Raw genomic sequence first — 15,072 nt, forward strand, 5'->3', positions numbered from 1 at the left:
TAGCGGCACGCATTTTGCAAGCAACCCAACAATTGGAGGAAGTAAGAATGTTGCATTTGAAGACGGAGGAGGTCCTGCTGTTTCTGCTATCTGAAGCCCAAGGTAATCCCGGTTCTTCTTTACATACCAGTTGAAATTGTCATTAGATTATTGTACTTGCATGTTGTGTCATGTCTCTGAATGGATTATGTTGCAAGACCCCCTATGTTGTCCATGTGTTGTAATGATCCGAATTTTTTAGGCGAGGTAATCCTCAGTACTTGTATGATTGACATAAGGTGAACTGTTTTTCATGTGAGGATATTGTATTGGATGAAATAACTGTTTGACTCAGAGTGTATCCAACCTACTGAATTCGAAGATCACGGCATTTCTAAATCATAATCATATATAAAGGTGGAATAAATCTTTGTTGTGGTTTTGAAGAAATAAATAACAAAACGTATAATTATCTGTGGATATTCATAATCGAATACAAATTGGGTTTGAATTTAGTTTGCCAGGTCCCAGGGCAAACGTGAATGCTAATTCTCCCAAGTTTTGAACAAAGCGGCTAAACACCCACTATAATTTGTGGGCTGCCCGAAGCAAGTGTTTGCGAGATGGAAATTACTGTCTACCCCTGACACTTGACATCCTTATCGACCGGATTTACACTGCTGTCGATAGGGGTAGACTAGTAACTTCAATCAGACGTGACACGACGGCCTCTGAGCCCATTCAGACATGGTGGGCGCCAAACGTGGGCGGCAAAACACATTTGATTCAAGCTCGTTCGAAAGACAAGTGTCTCTTCCTCCATTTCCCCATTCATACACGGTGGGCGGCAAAACAAACTCTCCTCGTCCGAAATCGATGTAGGCTAATATTTTAAATAGGGGCAGATGTGTAACTTCCATCAGACGTGACACAACCGCCCTACCTGTCAGCCCCGTTCATACACCGTGGGCGCCAACCGTGGGTGGCAAAACACCCTCTCCTCACCCGAAATAGTTACCGGCAAATATTTGGGAGATGCGAGATTACCGTCCTATCCCCAACCGACGCGATGTCTGAAATTTTAAACGGGGGATAAGTTCGTAACTTTCCCCCATTTCAGAGAAGCGCGTCCCAAAGTTTGAGATCCCCCCCTCCCCTCCATTTTCCCATTCATACACCGTCGGCGGCAAGACAACCTCCGCACTGCGGCCAGCCTCCTCCGTCCGCCACCCCATCCTCCACCTTGCAGGAGCCGCTACCCCTACCCCATCGTCCACTGCAAGAGATGGACGTCTCTCATCCACGGCGCTGGACCAGGATCCTTTCATCGCCTCCTCTCGCTTCATCGGCGCCGTCGTCCACCTTGCCGTTGCTGCTCCTACGACCGCCTCGTCCACGGCAACAGGATATATCCCCCGACCCGGTCGTCTGCCGTCTAAAGTCTTCTTCCCCGCCGTCGACAGCCATCGCACCCGCAGCACCCTCAACGTATCAGCATAGGCCTACACAGCATCACAAGAGAGGTGGTACTCTTCCATATGTGCTTAAGTTATTGATCTCACCCGGAAAATAGATCGTAATTTGTTTACTGTACTTTTCTTGTCCGTACCAAATCGTAGTGGCTAGTTCAAAGCAAACATTGGTTGCGAAGTAGCTTTGTCCGGTTTGCACCTTCAGATCCGCCATGGCACGGGCACTATAGTCGTAAAGCTTATGGTTTCCCCCCTTTATATTCACTACCATCATCGTAGGTGCTTCGTGTCGTGCTAGCACTGCTCCTCAAGACCTCAACCCAAAGCTTACGTGTTGAAATACGAATCTGATATGATGCTCATATCACTAAAACAGAGAACGTTTAATTGGTCACCTAATGTTCCTATATTCATTTCGAAAAGCATGTGCGCCACCCACTGGTCCAGCTAGTTCCACTTTCCTGATTTTTCTCTTGATGCTTAGGGTTTTCCCTTTTTATCTACTCTACTATGATCTGCGTAGGTGCTTTCTGTCGTACTAGCATTACTCCACCCTTCAAGCTAAACAACCCAACACTCAGAATTCGAAAGCTTAGTTGTTCAAATATGATTGTGATATGATACTGATATTAGTTAACCGACACATTTAATTGGTTAGCTAAAGGTCCCACTTGAGTTTCCAAATGCATGTCGCGACATATAGAGAGACAGCATAATTGCATTTCTTTGTCACTTGTTGACCATACTTTCTTGTCCATACCAAATCTTAGTTGTTATTTCAAAGCAAACATCGGTTGCTAACTACCCTTTGCGCGGTTTGCAGCTTCAGATCTGCCATCCCACTGCCACGGTCAACATTGTACTCATCATGCTTATGTTTTCCCCATTTTATGATGATCACAATCAGCCTACGTGGTTCGTGTCGTAATAGCACTGCTCCACCCATCGAGCTAAACAAGCTTAGTTGTACAAATTCATATCTGATATTATTGCTGATATTAGTAAAACTGAGAGATGTTTAATTGGTTAGCTAAATGTTCCTACTTTAGTTTCGAAATGCATGTGAGCCACATATGGAGAGACCGGAAAGAATAGTATTTCTCTGTGCGCTCTGGTTCATCATGGGTGGCCAACCGACATTGTATTGAAAGACTAGTAATATCTTCAATCTGCTTGCTCTTCTGCTCTTCTTTAAGATGATACTCTTCTCTTGCGGTCGACTGGTCAGGTCGAGTTGTTCTCCCTTAGTATATTTTGAATCTGTCAGGTCAGGTCGACTTGTTCTTCTTTACGATATGTTGAAGCTATCATCTGCGAAGTGTCATCACTTCTGGAGCTCTCATATTTTGAGTAGTAGGCCACATTATATTAATGCACACAACAAATTACAGCATGCATGGCATCTTTTAAAAGAATTGCAGAGATAGCACAAAGGGGTTTACAGGGAGGCAGTATTGGATTAGAATCACTTCTGCATTACAAAGAAAATCTCACTTGTTTTTATGTTTTCATGCATGTCAGATATTGAACATTATCAAAATGAATATGAGAATGGGCGCATGAGAGGAATATTGTGGAATGATCCACTGGCTAACAAACTTGGCATGGTGGAGGATGGCCTATCTTATTCACCCATCAAGGTGCTTGCTCTAACTTTGCAAAGTTGTATTGGTCGCACATATTTTGCATCTGACCTCTTGCATTACTTCTAATTTGTTACACCATCTGCTTAGTTTAAGCATCATATATGAGTATATGCCATACCTATCCATTTTCTGTACCTATTCCATGTGTCGTCACACTATGTTTTTCCAGTCAAATGTTGTTCTTTCGTAATAGATGTCCAAAAGGAAGAGGGTGAGTGCAGATCCTCAAGGAGTACAAACTAGGTATTTGGATAGGTAGTGATACCTATTAAATCAGATAGATCAGCAGCCACAGAAAACACAGGCCCAACTGTACCACACTTTACCCCTACTCCAGTGACCAAACCCCTATTAGAACTGCTGGGAGCCCAGCGTCAGGTACTGTCTATGATATCAATTCAAAATTTGAACTCCTAAATTTCTGCTTGTGCCTTACCTTCTCTCTTGTATGAAAACTAATTTCAGATGAATCTCCTTGCTCAAAGGATCATACGATCTCAAAACAATAATGGGCTCTGCATTGCTCTTGTCAGTACCTCTCTCCCTTTTGCCTTGTAACACTGTACTTAATTAATTGCTATTTGATTATGTATCATCAGTCTGCACCTGAGCTTCATTATCCTCTGTTTCTTCCAATATTATTTGATCTATATTTACTCTTTGCAAAATGTAGAATAATGGCAACGCTTATAAAGAATTTTCTTTGGGGAATTTATTGAATTATCCTTCCATCAACATGGAGAAGGGCTTTGTCCAGCCCGTGTTAACATGTAATGTAAGTTCATCCTTCTCAAGCCTTCAAACTTTGTTCTAGTATAGATTTGGATAGGCATCATATCCTCCACTGTTGTTTGCTTTGCTGTTTACATCTGATTGGATGTTTGCAACAACTACCAGTTTCAAATTGTAGTTGTAAAAACATGTTCCTTATGCAGAACAGATCCATTTATTTGCTTATATAATTGTGAAACCTGTTACGTGTCTCCTTGTTTCTCTTTCAGACTCGTATCTCTTACGCCTGGCAAAACTTTAGGGAAGATAGTGAGCCAAACCATCTTGAGGACAGCGAGATGACCCCAAGGTCCTGTCTTGATGAAGACAGTGAGTTGAAGCTACTCACCAGCAGGTGTGAGACAACCTCTGTGCAGTCGCTGCCTCAATCAGTTCGACTTCTTCAGTCTCAACTTAAAGCGGAAAGGCTTGCTTCAGCCAGCTCCGACTTGAAGTCAAAGATGCAATGAAGATGTCAGAGGACTGCCGTGCACACCATCATGCCTTAAATCTAGTGTTGATGCATCTATCGTTGACACAAATGAGGTCTACTCAGCTTCTTCAGCTGTTTGGGGGGCCCAACGTGGCCAGGCCTAGTGCCTTCTGAAGTGCTCTCGGTTTTGTATATTCTTTTGTCGGCGCGTTTATTTGCACTGGTGGTGAACTTTGATGACCAGTGGATGTAATATGTGTGATAGTCGTGATAGCCTAGCGTAAGTTGCTTGCTTATTTATTTCCTTGTTGTCTTGTTTATTTGTTTGCTTGTAGTCATTGCAGTTCTTTTTTCGCGGTTTGCTAGTGGCTGCAATAACCTATTTTTTAAAACTAGGCCACAATAACCATGGGCTAATATTTACTGTAGTGACACTGGGCCTCCTACGGGCCGTAGAAACAATGGGCCTTCTACGGGCCGTAGAAACAGTGGGCCTTCTACGGGCCGTAGAAACAATGGGCCTTCTAGGGCCGTATCTTCAATGGGCCTTATACGGGCCGTATGATCGATTGGCTAAACATGGGCCAAACAGACCGCATTCTGGCCGTAAACGGACTAGAGTTGGAATCGTCCGTTCATGGGCCGACCATAACGGGCCATCGTTAATAGGCCGTATTTGATGACGCTATGAAAACGGCCCAACGTATTAACGGACCACAAACGGGCCAACTGTAACGACGGGCTGAATTTGGCCCACAAGCAGAAAATGACAGTAACGGGCCGTAAGTAAACGAATGCTGGAAAATGGCCCAAGAATAAATGCGCTCTCAGAAGGCCGAAAGATAACATGGGCTGGAAACGGCCCAACGGAATAACGGGCCGTTAATGGGTATAAAGTGATACACTGTTCATTACGGGCCAGTATCACCATGGGCCGTTAATGGGTGTAAAGTAATACACTGTTCATTACGGGCCAGTTTCAGCACAGGCCGTTAATAGGCCAAGAGTTACATAGGGCCTCATATGGGCCGAAAGACATCATGGGCCATACATGGGCCAGAAGTGAAAACGGGCTGGAATCATATTGGATGGCCCAGATGATGCTACTGGGCCTAATTCGAATAGGGCGTAACGGGCCTTGGGTTAGCGGGCTGTAAATGGGCTATATGCGAACAGGCCGTTAACAGGCTTTCCATGGGCCGGCCCACCAGCTTTTGACCAAGTCAAACGGGCCGGCCTTTTCACAGGAATGGGCCACTGTTGGGCCGTGCCACGTGTCGACGTATCATATGCGCCTTCTGTCCAATGAGTGGATGACATCTGTCCCGGCGATGAGCCGACACGTGTTTCCTCCAGCCAATGATGATTTTACACGTGGAAAATCCCCATTGGTCGGGGCTGTTAATGGGTTATCGGATCCAAAACCCGACCCGATAGCTTAACGGTGTTCCGTTACGGTGGATGCCACGTGTCGGTCACCCTTGACGAAAGCACTTCTGTGACGCGCGATTTATAGTCATGGAAGTGGACACTTCCATGATGATAATTTTGGTAATGTCATGGAACACTTCTACGACAGCACAAGTATGACTATCTTGATCTGTCATAAATTTGTCATGGATGTACATGCATGACAAAAAACGCGACCTACTATGACAAACACGTATCATCACAGAAGTGTATTTTTTTGTAGTGATACTACTTTGCTACTAAATATTTTGCTGCAGATATTAAGTCTTTCAGGTGTGGTTGAATTGACAACTCAGTTGCTAATACTTGAGAATATTATTTGGCTCCCCTTGTGTCGAATCAATAAATTTTGGTTGAATACTCTACCCTCGAAAACTGTTGTGATCCCCAATACTTGTGGGTTATCACCCAGCGACACGTATGGCTCAGGCCCGGGGGCTTCTGTCGGGGTACACAAACACGGGTCTATGTTTCCCCTGACTTGTGCACAGACTGCAAACCACCGGCCCGGTAGGATTGCAACATCCAAGACCAGACCAAGGACAAGTGATCATCTCTTTGAAGGATCAAAGGAGAATCAAGAAGACCAAGTCAGGCCGAAGGAAGCAAGACACCACTAAGGGAAAAGCCTCCCTTGCAAGACAGGCGAGCCTGGCAGGGTCAAGGTTACCCTGGAAACAAGCCTCAAGACCGTCTCGGCAGGCCTTTCGGGCCCTACAAAGGCAAACTACCCCGCCAAGGCTTCATCACTCCACCTCAAAGCGATGCAAGTCATCAATCGGTGCGGTGTCAAGCCCCCAAATGACTAAGTGGTTGTTTCTTGCCACATGACAGCCACTTCCTATGAAGATCACCTCCAAATGACACCCGTCCAGAGACGTGTCATGTAGACAGGAGAGAAGGTGGCCAAACAGCCCGACAAGGCTTGCCGAGTAGGCCATGATGTGAAACTAAGCGGCGCATTTAATGCACTCTGACCTGTCTGCAGAGTTAGGTATGATAGCGTTGTTTGCTATCTAATCAGTACACAATGATTGATTTGCCATTGTGGTGACCCCTTGATCTATAAAAGGAGGCCTATGGCAACCATAGAAAGGATTCGGACCCTTGTACACTCATACGCGCATATCTACTCTCGCCCCGAGGCAACCCTGCCAGGCTAGAGCGCTGCGTTTCCATCCACAATCCACCAAAGCAGGAGTAGGGTTTTATGCCTCGCGGCGGCCCGACCCTGGGTAAAATATCCCGTGTGATCTCTGCCATGCTGCGCGACATTCTCTGCTCTTTGTGCAATGTGCTCATCCCCCTGCCGAACCACAAGGGGCTCATGGCCCCATAGGTGCCCGTGGTTTCCCACGACACGGACTAATGATGTTTTCAGCAGAACTACCGTGGTGTTGTTTTTGTGCAGAAATGAAAGTTCTCCAAATGAGATGAAACTTTTTGACGATTTTTTGGAACAAAAGAGACCCCTGAAGCTTCATGGGAGGGCCAGAAGATCCATGAGGAGAGCACAACCCACCGGGGCGCGCCTGGAGCCCAACCCGTGGCGTGGTGGGCTGTGCTCACCTCGAGGCCCATCTTCGCGTGAAACTGACGCCAAAAAATCCTATAAATAGAGAAACCAACAGAAATAACCCTAGATCAGAAGTTCCACCACTGCAGGCCTCCATAGCCATGGAAAACCAATCTAGACCCCGTTCCGGCAGGGAAATCATCACCGGTGGCCATCTTCATCATCCCGGCGGCCACCATGATGAGGAGGGAGTAGTCCACCCTCAGGGCTGAGGGTTTGTACGAGTAGCTATGTGTTTAATCTCTCTCTATCTCTCCTGTTCTTGAGATGTCACGATCTTGATGTATCGCAGGCTTTGTTAATATAGTTGGATCATATGGTGTTTTCCCCTCTCTATCTTGTTGTGATGAATTAAGTTTTCCCTTTGAGATTTCGTTTTTATCGGATTGAATACTTCTATAGATTTGAGAACACTTGATGTACGTATTGCTATGAATACCCGTGGTGCCAATGGGGTATTGTCGGCGTCCTGGGAACGGGGGTCCCCAGACTTGCCTGCCTGCGGCCCACGGCGTGGCTCCACCAGTGGCCCTGTAGGCCCATCTTCACTAGCAAACACTCAAGACCCTCGCGAGGGGCCGAGCCTCGCAAGGCGGACGACGCAAGACCTCCTCGGGGGCGGCCTCACCAGGATGGCTTGCGAGGGGCGGAGAGATCAAGGCAAGGGGCACCTCGTGAGGTTCCTATGACACAAGACATGACAACCGGGGCCAGGCGGGCACCAGCGCACAATGTCCTCGTTTCCTCTTTGGTGCTAAAGAGGCAAGCGCAGGCGAGGAGTCCCGAGGCATCAGGCAAAGGTTTCCATATCAGTGCAACAAGACCAAGACCAGTAGGACGGCAGGATGGAGGTCAGCGTGGAGCCCAGGCCGGCGTCACCACTAGAGCCTTTGGCAGGCGAAGACCACCTTTAGTCAGCATAACTTGTACTACTTGTCTCCCTTCAAATTTGGTCGTTGTGGCATCCTTTCCCGCCAGCATTTGGGAAGAGGACCAGGGCCTCTATAAATAGGGCTAGCCACCACAGTAGGAGGCAACTGATCCGAGGCCATTCAGATCATCCTCATCCACACAAACTGATCCGAGGCCATTCAGATCATCCTCATCCACACAAACTCACCAAGCACAAGAGCACCTCTCCTCAGGAGGCTGTTCTTCCCTTGTAACTATTCTTCCTCAGCCCAAGAGGCAATCCACCACACCACACTGGAGTAGGGTATTACACCACATCGGTGGCCCGAACCAGTATAAACCTTGTGTCCCTTTGTTCTGCGAGTTCGACGCGCTGAGCCTTGAGATCACGGTGAGGGAGAGTGCAAGGGGGAGGAGAGATCTTTGTGCGCACCCCAGTGTTCGAACCTCAAGGGTTTTTTGGAACCCAAAATCTGACAGGTATCATATTGATTCACTTGATATGTGTTTTGGCACTCAACTCGCGGATTCCCGAGGTGACATTGGGGTAATCTATGCATAGGGGTTGATGCACGCTCTCGTCTTTGTTTCTCCGGTAGAAATCTTGGGGCACTCTTTGAGGTTCTTTGTGTTGGATTGAGTATTATGAATCTGAAATTATTTGATGCATACCGTATAATCAACTCACGGATACTCGCGGTGACATTGGAGCTTCTAGGTGACATTAGAGTTGGTTGATGTGTTTCATATGGTGTTATTTTAGTATGAACTCTTGGTTAGATCGATCGGAAAGAATAGCTTGGTGTTATTTTAGTACGAACTCTTAGATAGATTGATCGGAAAGAATAGCTTTGAGGTGGTTTCATACCCTGCAAACAATTTCTTCTTATGTTCTCCGCTAGATAGGAACTTTGGAGTGATTCTTCATCGCACGTTGAGGGGTGGTTATATGATCCAATTATATTAGCATTGTTGAGAGATTGCACTAGTGAAAGTATGGACCCTAGGCCTCATTTTCAAGCATTGCAATATCATTTGTGCTCCGTTTTATCAATTGCTACCTTGCTGTTTTTTATTTGTGCCTATTACAAAAATCGATATCTACTATCATTACTACGCTTGTATCACCATCTCTTCGCCGAACTAGTGCACCTATACAAATTACCATTATATTTGGTGTGTTGGGGGCACAAGATACTTTTTGTTATTTGGTTGCAGGGTTGTTTGAGAGAGACCATCTTCATCCTACGCCTCCCACGGATTGATAAACCTTAGGTCATCCACTTGAGGGAAAATTGCTACTGTCCTAAAAAAACATTGTGCTTGGACGCCCAACACGTGTCTACAAGAACAAGTTGTGTAGTAGACATCAAGATCTTTTCTGGCGTTTTTGCCGGGGAGGTGAGTGCTTGAAGGTATATCTTTAGATCTTGCAATTGAATCTTTTAGTTTCTTGTTTTGTCACTAGTTTGGTTTGTAAAAGAAAACTACAAAAAATATGGAATTGAGGTGGTCTCGTATTGTTCATCTTTATAATGTCTTTCACGAAAATAATGGAAAGGAAAATTGTGCTCAATTGATAGAAGAAGAATTCTATAAAATGTTTGACAAAAAATCTTTGAATGATTAGCTTGATTGCAATGTTGTTGGTATGAACTCTTTGAATATCCATGATGCTAGTGATATGCAAAGCTATAAGCTTGGGGATGCTATGTTTGATGAAGATGATATTTTTAGTCCCCCAAGTTTTGATGAGAAAATTTATTATGATGATTGCATGCCTCCTATTTATGATGATTATATTGATAAAAGTGGATTTGGATAGGTCATGACTTTATTTAATGCTGAATCCACTATTTTGGAAGAGGTTCCAATTAACTATGACAACAAAGTTCATATCTATGATGATTATGGTGATGACATGTATGCTATAAAGAATAATGATAACCATGAAACTTGTCATCATGATTTTAATTTTCAATCCCATGATAGTTATTTTGTTGAGTTTGCTCCCACTACTATGCATGAAATAAATTTGATTATGTCGAGAGTAATAAAATTTATATGCTTGTGGATCATGAAAAGAATGCTTTATGTGATAGTTATATTGTTGAATTCATTCACGATTCTACTGAAAATTACTATGAGAGAGGACCATATGCTTTTAAATATCTCAATAATATCAAGTCTCCTCTTTATGTGTTGAAAGTCTTGAAGTCATGCTTGTTTTGCCTTCCTATGCTAGTTGATTCTTGCTCACATAAATTATTTTCTCACAAAATCCCTATGCATAGGAAGTTGGTTAGACTTAAATTTGCTTGCCATGTGACTCATGATTCTCCCATTATGTTTCAATTCTTACCTTTTATGTGAGCATCATTGAAATCATCATGCCTAGCTAAAAAGGCATTAAAGAAAAGCGCTTGTTGGGAGACAACACAACATTTACCCCTACTGTTTTTGTGTGTTAACGTGATTAAGCTACTGTAGTAATCATGTGTTATAGCTTTTTTTCAATAAAGTGCCAAGTAAAGCCTTTGGGATTATGCTTGGTGATAGTTGGTTTGATCTTGTGGGAAAACAGAAACTTTTGTGTCCAGTAAAACAATTTTAAAAAATCACAGAATTGACGAAAGCTTCTGAATTTTTTACACAAGATTGATATACAAACTGCCTACGTTTTCCTAATTTTTTAGAATTTTTGGAGTTACATAAGTATGGTTGGAGTATAGATTACTACAAACTATTCTGTTTTTGACAGATTCTGTTTTCAATGCATAGTTTGCTTGTTTTCTAATTTCTATGGCTTATAGTGCTCAATATAAATTGTGGAAATGATAAGGTATAGTAGGCATTGTGTGAGAAAAATTATGAATCTTGTCTATGACAGTACCAAAGTGACAGATTTGTCTTTATCATACTAACCATCTCACGTAGTTCCGTTAAGTTTTGTGTGATTGAAGTTTTCAAGTTTTGGGTAAGATATCGATACGAGGAGAATAAGGAGTGACAAGACCCTAAGATTGGGGATGCCCAAGGCACAGCTAAGGTAATATTCAAGGATCCAAGCAACTAAGCTTGGGGATGCCAAGGAAGGCATCCCCTCTTTCGTCTCCAACATTATCGGTAACCTCACTTGGAGCTATATTTTCATTTGTCACATGATATGAGTTTTGCTTGGAGCGTCATTTTATTTTGCTAGGATTTGCTTGATGTTATTTAGAATAATGTTTTGTATCTTTTATTTCAATGAAAAATGTCAAGTATAGCCTTTGCCATGCTTATTTTGCAAGTCTATATGTTGCTGTTTGAAAACAAAAAGTTGCATGCTAGTGCGTCAATTCTTGAAAAAAGTCAGAATGTGATAAAATGTTGATTTTTTTTGCACAAAAGGCTATAATAAATTTTCTACAGTGCGGTAAATTTTCAGAATTTTGGAGTTAAGTAAGTATTGATATTCTTGCATCCTTTACAGACTATCCTGTTTTGGCAGATTGTTGTTATGTTTGCATATGTTTGCTTGTTTAATGTTTCTATTTGAGATAGGAATATTAAATATGCAGAGGCATTTAGTATGTAATGTTAAATAATAATTTTAGTGATTTGCTGCAGTAGAGAATGATAAGGTTACTGTGACGCCCCCGATTCGACCGTACACTAATCATACACGCAACTGTGTACGATCAAGATCAGGTACTCACGGGAAGATATCACAACACAACTCTAGACACAAATTGAAATAAAACAAGCTTTATATTACAAGCTAGGGGCCTCGAGGGCTCGAATACATAGCTCGATACACAAGAGTTAGCGGAAGCAACAATATCTGAGTACAGACATAAAGTTAGACAAGACTGCCTTAAGAAGGGAAACACAAAAAAACAACGATTGAAGAGGCAAGGCCTCTTGCCTGGGACCTCCTAACTACTCCTGGTCATCGGCGTTCTCCATGTAGTAGTAGGCATCGGCGGTGGCATCTGGCTCCAGAGATCCACCATGTGGTTGCATCAACCGGAAAGACGAAAGAAGGGGGAAAAGGGGTAGCAAAGCAACCGTGAGTACTCATCCAAAGTACTCGCAAGCATCAGATCTATACTAAATATGCATTGGTATCAAAGGAAGGTATGTATATATGGACTGAACTGCAGAATGCCGGAATAGAGGGGAAAAGCCTAGCCTATCGAAGACTAGCACCTTCAAGCAGCTCCAAGCATCTTGCAGCATGTAGAAGAGTAAAGAATAGCAGATTAATTAGCAAGCATGTTGTAGTATTAATGCCCAGAGATCCTTCCTCGACTCCCTACGAGAAAGCAATCCCGGAGCCACATCTCCATCACATATCTCAAGTAACCAGTTCTAGTTGTAATAGATCAGGATACAAGTCTGAACGTCCATTACCGCGGACACGGTATTCGAATATATAACTTCCCTACAGGGGTGCACCACGTTACCCAACACGCTCGATCACTCTGGCCGGACACACTTTCCTGGGTCATGCCCGGCCTCGGAAGATCAACACGTTGCAGCCCTACCTAGTCTCAGCAGAGAGGTCCCCGCTAGTCTACATCCTAAGCACTCTGGGGTCTGGGCCCATCGCCCGTTGCACTCCGGGTCGTTGTGCGCAAGGGGATACCAGCACCACCCGTCAAGTGGATGGCACGATCCGGCCCGGCCACAATGCTGAACTAGACGTCTGACAAAGCTTCGGCTGATACTGCGACGTCGAGGCCCTTATCTATTCTCGCGTGGTGGTTAGTGTGTAAAGGCCAGAGGCCAACTTAGAACAAATACCCAAACCTGTTAGTGCATTGGGGGCTCACGGAGATGAGCAGAGACTCACGATAATGTGACCCCGTCGCCCTGTCTCATGGACTTACGGCAAGGGCCCAGAATGCCCGGCCGTGCCACGTAGAAAACTCGCGGGTGATCAACGGGCCTGCCCAACTTTCACATCAACTCGCGGGTACCCCTCAGGGCCGACCCGACTTCAACAATGGTCTCAAGTAAAGTTCGGGTAACCGTGTGTCCAAAACATCAAGGAGGAAAACCCGAGGAATCACCCTTGGTGAATTCCACTCATTGTAATCATCAAGGTGAACGTAAGAGGAACCACCCTTGAGGTTCACACTTGAGGGGTTGCACGACAGGGCCGTATCAGGAGTGGTGAAGGAGGAACCACCCTCATTGACCACGGCCAAAAAGCTACACTACAGAGTTGTCATCGAGAGTGTGTTGTGAGGTCTCACCCTCGGCACTCGATAGTAGCTCTGCAGAGTCGAGCAACAAAAGGGGCGTGATGTGATGTGGGGTGTCGGGCTCTAGTCGTCGATCACGTTGATCGAGTCGTCGATGATGAAGCAGGGGCAACAAGGACAAGTTGGGGGTCACAGATGGATCACTAACCAACCTATACTAACAGTTTAGGATAAGCAGGTAAGGTACAATGAGCAGGTTACAAAAGTAGGCTATGCATCAAAATAGGAGCAAACAATAACATTAGCAAAATCTAATGCAAGCATGAGAGAATGGAATGGGCGATATCAGGATGATCAAAGGGGGGGCTTGCCTGGAAGCTCCACTGAAAGGGAAGAAGGTTCGCCGTTGACGTAGTCGATCACAGGGGCATCGGCATCAGTCTCAGGGTCTAGCGGAGAGAAGAGGGGGAAGAAACAGTAAATACAGAGCAAACAAGTCCATAACAGGACAACATGCAGAGCTAGACGTGTTCTAACGCGGTGCTACACGATACCAGTGAAGGGGGATAACATCCGGGAAAGTTATCCCGAAGTTTGGCATTTTTCGGAAAGATGAAACAGAGGGGGAAAGTTGCATGTTCGCTATGCTAGGGATGTGTGGCGGACAAACGGGCCGCGGAATCGGATTCGTCTTGTCATTCTGAGCAACTTTCATGTATAAAACTTTTTCATCCGAGATGCGGATTATTTTAAAATAATTTTCGAAGTTTTAAAGATTTTCTAGAATTTCTGAATTTTTTTAATTCGATAGAAAATGAATAATGATGTCAGCATGAAGTCAGAGTGATGTCAGCAGTCAACGTTGACCTATTGACCAGTCAAACTGGCAGGTGGGTCCATTCTGTCATAGACTGATACTAATTAACAGTTTAATTAGTTAAATAGTTAATCAGGTTAATTAACAGGATTAATTAAGTTAATTAATTATTTATTTATTTTAATTATTATTTTTATTTTTATTCCCTTTAAAACATTTTTTTAAATGTTTTGGGGGTGGGCCCCCCGTGTCATAGGCCCAAGGGGCCATATCGGGGGCCGGGTACAAGTGCTGGGCGCCACCGGGCGCGGTTGCGGGCGCAACCCGCGTGGCGCCAAGCCCGACCGGGGGGAACGGGACGAGGCCACCGGGGCGCGCCGTGGTGCCACCAGCGGGCGGCAGGTGGAGGTGGCAAGCAGGGCCGCGGGACAGCGAGCGGGGCCGCGAGAGGGCAGCCGCGACGGCGCGGCAGACGACGGACGGCGCGGGCGAGCGAGGGAGCTGCGGGGGTGCGATGAGCACGCGGGGGATGGCAGTGGTGCATGGGCACGTGTGTCGGGCGTGGCCAACGCGGCATGGGCGCGGTCGAGGCATCCACGAACGACGTCCAACGGCGCAAGACACCAAAGGGGGAAGAGGGGAAAACGAACAGCGGCTCACATCGAAGCCATAGGGAGGTGGCAGCGGGCTCGAGGGAGGCTCAGGGTGGCCGGCGATGGAGAGGCGGGGATCTGACGCCGACGAGGTGGTGGTGAGCAGTGACGACGCGGCGTCGAGGCTCGGGGCACCGCGGGGTCGAGC

The sequence above is a fragment of the Aegilops tauschii genome, chromosome 1 (genome assembly GCF_002575655.3).
Source record: "Aegilops tauschii subsp. strangulata cultivar AL8/78 chromosome 1, Aet v6.0, whole genome shotgun sequence".
Lineage (NCBI taxonomy): Eukaryota > Viridiplantae > Streptophyta > Magnoliopsida > Poales > Poaceae > Aegilops > Aegilops tauschii.